The following is a 5,410-nucleotide window of genomic DNA, read 5'->3' as shown; positions in this document are numbered from 1 at the left end:
TATAGTTATATGTCTGAATTTTTAAGTTGAACTCCTACCTGAAGGAGTAATCCAATTCCCTAAACTTAAGGCATTTATTTCAGCTGAAAATACGTTAGGTTATCCTGCCTGACCTCCAGCTGCACTTTGAGAAAGACACAGCTCTCCTGTAGCTCCTGTGTCATATCTGCCAGTCCAGCTTGGATGTCTCAGAAACCCTAGAACATTTGAAATTAACTACAAACTAGTGTTTAAGCATTGAGCTAAATCTGCAATATCCATTAAATTTACCACCTTCCAAATTCCGTAAGATTTGTCTCCCTTTCCAAGATTGTTGCCCAATGTCACTTACGAGAGCTTTCTGAGCTGCAGTTAAAAAGCTTCATAGCCAGTTATTCAAATACAGGCCATTAACCAAAAGGACTTGCACAGATCAGCACCTGTGACAACAGAAAAATAGGCAGCTGGAGTCTTGATGGAACAGCAATGAAATAAGCTGGGCTTTGGTATGAAAATGTCATTTGAGCATCCCTAAGGTATTCGAAGTGTGAACAACCAAGGAGGTTCCAGCAATGCATGAGTAGAAAGAACCTCATCTAATTCACTGCACTGCATTGACTCAGGATATTCGTACTTTCCCTGATATCTCCCTAAAAAGTTTCTAGTAATTTCCCCAGAAAGAAATCCATGACATCTTGAAGTATTTTGCACTACTGCTTTCCTAAATCTCAGTATTCAATACCAAAGCTTTTTTTTACTGTAAAGAAAGCAAATAACTTTTTTTTCCTTCACCCAGTGAGCTCAGAAAACTGTTGATTCCTGAAACTTTTATAACAACCTCTTTCCTATATCTCAGAAAATTGATATATTCCTGTCCTTTCTTACTTACCATTTCAACCTTTTTTCCCCCCTAAGATAGCAGCAGATACACTTCTTTGTGATGACTTTCTCAAGAGACCCTAATTTCAAGATCCATTGTGTGTTGTACACATGTTTATTTAATAAGAGACACCAGTGGAACAATTTGGGTATCTAAAAATCTGTGTCTAGTGCCATCTGAGGCACTTTTAGATACCCAAGACACCTGCACAGGGCTGATAGATGTGACAGAAGGCCAGCGGGAAACCCACAATGATCTGACTTTGAAAGTGGAGATCTAGTGGAATAACTTTAGACATCTAAAATGTAATGAGATTTCTGAGACTAGATAGATGAGTCATTCCTGAGTAGGTGAAGCAGTTTTTGTAGCCTGCATTTTGCAGATGGAGGGGAAAGGCCAAGGGAAATGCCATGTCCAGCATAAAAAATGAATTTTCTGGTAAAGTCAGGTGTCAAATGTAGGGCAATGGAGTCTCTCAATTGTGGTTTGGCTAAGGTTTTGAAGCTGAATTGTACATCCTGAGCACAAAAAGTTGTACTCAGGTCATTGGCAATAGATTCTCATTCCCAGTCAGAAAAAGGGTCGTGTTCAATCCAGTTTTGTAAGTGTCTTATGTCTCACTATGGTTTTCCTCTGTTGGTTATGCAGGGATCAGTCAGGGAAAGACATCTTGAGATAAAACCATGAGCCTCTATCCAAAATCTGATATTGTGTCAGGTGCCTAATTTTACCTTGAGTATCGTGGTGAGTGGTCTGAATAGGGATTACTGCTCACAGCTTGACTAATATGTCCCACATAAATGTTGATTCGCTCCTTTATGGACAAATTCATGTGGTTCTCTACAATTTTGGGGTTAGCAATTAACTTTCCTCATGATATTCCCTGTAATTAGTATCAAATACAGGTTTAGCCTCAGAAATATCTGGGAAACAGTGTGGCCAGGGTAATTGCAAAGGCATTTTTGGAGGTTTTAATAGAGATGACTGTATAAAACTTTCCTCTGTTGCTGATTTTGGCATGCTGACCTACATTTTCTCAAGTCCTTTGTAAAGAAGTGTGTTCTAAATGGTTTGTTTGCTGGCTTGTCTCCATCTCCTGACCTCTTTCTTATTAAAAAGCATAGCAAGGGGTCAGCTATTAAAAGCTGAATTGATTTGTCTGCCTTGATGAGACTCAGGTCTTGCACAAGTTTAGTAAGGTGCTTGCATTAAGGATTAGTCGAGGCATTAACCACCCAGCCAAACATTACCTACAAGCAATGAAATGCTGTTGTGACTTATTTCCTATTTAGCATCTGTGGTTTTAATAGATGTGAGAACCGAAGAGATATGGTGCAATAGAGAAGACAACAAGTTGAACCTAAAATGTGCATATTCCACCTGTGCGTTGTCAGTAAAGTCTCAAATTGAGCTGCTCTCCAAAAATGTCAGTTGCCTTCATATAAACACACCATTCCTTCTCTTCTTCCACCCATCTCAAACTTGCTCTAGGACAACAATGCTGACTTGCCAGCTACAGCACAGGACATCCTACCAGCTGCCGAGAAGGGCTTGTGCTTTGCAGTGGAATTGGGTATGGGGAGAGTGCTTTCATTTTCATAAATACTGATGTCTCCGCTGCAGATTACAGTCAGCAGAGACAGAGTCAGTACAGCTTAAGGAAAATGGCTTTAAAAAAATTCTAGCTTTCTTGCTAGAAGCCCTATCTGGTTTTATGACATTCAGACCTATTAGTGTGGGAATGATTCTGAGATAACGTAACTGCAGTGTTTTGGGATGCAGACCAGTATCTCTTCAGAGCTCTGCACTGTCCCAAGTTTCTAGTTTGAGAGTCACCTCAGGAACTCCTTATGGTAATGACTGATAACCCACCAGCATTCAGTGAAACCATCAAGGAGGCTCAGGATCATGCTGCTCCATTGTCTTCCCAGGTAAATCATGGCTTGGATCACCAATAGACATACAAACAAGTTCTCTTCCTTCTCACTCTTAGGACAACAGAGGATATTCTGGGGGGAGATTGGGACCTTGACAGGACCAGGGGCTAGAGAGGGGTATTGACACTACCTAGCCCTAGGGGTGGCATTCACCTTGCAGATTCAGACATCTGAATTCAAGTATCTATATGCAATGTGTTCTTAGTTATCATTATAGCTCATGTAGATCTGGGGCTAATATAATTTGCCAAAACATAGACTCCTAGTGCCATTTCAGGCACCCCGAGTTACCTGAAATTTTCCCTTGGCCCTTGTCATTGGTCCTGTGGGAGGCAGGATACTTGGCCTAGGGGATCTGAAATAGCAGCACATACCTATGTTGAGGAAGTCAAACTGCGTCTTGGCTCTCTCTTGACTGTGGTGAGAGGTAGGACACCCAGTGCACAGACATTCACAGGTAGAGACCTAAATTTTGGTGTCCAGATGTGGATCTGGTTCTAAGACAAGTACCTACGTTAGGAAGCTAATCTTTCTGAGCGCCCTCTATAATAAATATGGAAAGATTCCCTTGAGAGGGCAATTCAGAACAATGAATTATATCCTTCCTCTAAATCACTCTTTGAAAAAACCTGTCTCTCTCCATTCACTACAGGGTAACATTGGGGTACCTAGAATCTTAGTACCAGCTCTAATTTAGATGTCCGACTTTTTTGGGATCACTGCTACAGCAGTATATATCCCAAGTGATGCACACGTGCTTAGGAAAATCTCTACCAGCTTCTTTCCCTGGGGAATGGAAAGTTCTGTTGTTATTTTAGTTTCATTCCCACCCACTGCAAGGATGGGGTATAAAACTAAGTACATGTCTGGCTGTAACCTTTGTGCTGTCCAAGACTGATCCAAACCTCATCAATCTCTAAGGCAGATTTGCCCTGACTGGGGGGGGGGGGGGGGGAGGCCTTGAATCAGGCCTACAAGATCAAAGATAAAAGGGAAGAGAGCCAAAGACAGATTTAGAAATATAATCAGCTAGCCATAGCTACATTCTTAATTAAATTGCTACAAGCCAACAGCTGCTCTTTAGGGAGTCTCTAAACTCTAACACATGCCCCTATATTACAGTAGTAAAACCAAGGAATAATTTTGCTCGACAATAGCTTTCCTGTGTGCATTGAAATGGCCTAATATACTTTCGTGCCTGAATTTCGTGGTTTGAGGGTAAATATATAACTCGGAGGTTTTCTTTTTTTTTTCTTTTTTTTTTCCTGGTCCTCCAACCATGATGTCAAAGTAAGGGAAAATATTTTTTAAAAAACCAAATTAACAAACCACAAGAAATCCATATGGCATTTCCCCTCATTCTCCCCACTGTCTAACTCCTGCAGCTGTGAAATCCAAAGTATACCTTTTCTCCACAAATACACCCCTCTGCGGACGTCAGTACCAAAGCTGATGGCAGATGCGGAGAAGGCAGCAATGACCTCTTTTAGAAGGAGCTACCTATAAAGAGGCTTGAGTGCCCCATCCATTCAAAGGGTAAGGGACCACAGCAAGGGGAGATCAAGTGAGGGAAGGCCAAGGGAAAGGGTTCAGCATAACCCAGAAGACATCATTCAAGCCTTCTGAAGTGAGGCCCTGCTTCCCAGAAAGTAGCTGGACGTTGCCTGCTGATAGGAAATAAAGAATAAATATTTCTGTTTTCCTTTGTTTCTGTACACGGCCTTTGCTTTTGTTAAATTGCCTTTATCTCAACCCATGAGTTTTCCCCCATATGTTCTCCCCCTGTCCTGTTGAGAAGGGGGAGTGATAGAGCGGCTTGGTGGGCACCTGGTGGCCAGCCATGGTCAATCCACCACAACTGTGCAAAGTCTGACTCTATCTTCTTGACAAGCTACTCATAGTTACCGGCAGGCTGTTATTCGGTCCCCACAAAGCCCTGTCTTCTCCAGGCTGCAGGAATCCAGTTCCCTCAACCTCTCCTCACAGGACAAGTGATCCAGCTCCCAACAATCTCAGTGGCCCTCCACTGAACTTACTTCAGTTTGTCAATGTTTTTGCTGTAACCGGGGCCCAAAACTGGGTGCAGTATTCTAGGTGCAGTCTAAATTTTGATCCAAAACAACAGCAAATCATCACTCCTTTCACTTGATAGACACGTCCCGCACACTACAATTTTTCCAGAAAATACAAGAAAATCTAGGCCCAAGATTTATTTGACGTGACTTTAGATGTCTGAGGTATAGATGTCTAGTTAAAAAGCCTTCCTTCACTTGCCTTTCTTTGCCGCAGGTCCCTACCCTCCAGCCTCCTGAACTGTATCTGGATATCTCTTAGGATAAGATGAACCAGGTTTAAGGAGATCACTTTTAGCTGTCTAAAGTTACGAATTGCAAACCACACTCATAGTATCCCAACCATCTATAAATACTTGGGAACAAGTATTTCAGTGCCTTGCTGCAACAAATGTTCTAGCCTCCTTCAGAAGTTATGAAAATGTCTACAGATAATGCCATCCTGCAATCCCATGAAAAACTGAAAAATCTGGGAACTTGCACATAAATAAACTCATAAGCCAATTGCATGCCAACTTTTAATGGACTCCCAAATAAGCACT

Source organism: Pygoscelis adeliae, unplaced genomic scaffold (genome assembly GCF_000699105.1).
Source record: "Pygoscelis adeliae isolate BGI_AS28 unplaced genomic scaffold, ASM69910v1 Scaffold88, whole genome shotgun sequence".
Lineage (NCBI taxonomy): Eukaryota > Metazoa > Chordata > Aves > Sphenisciformes > Spheniscidae > Pygoscelis > Pygoscelis adeliae.
The sequence above is the reverse complement of the archived record's forward strand: the minus strand, read 5'-3'. Positions refer to the sequence as shown.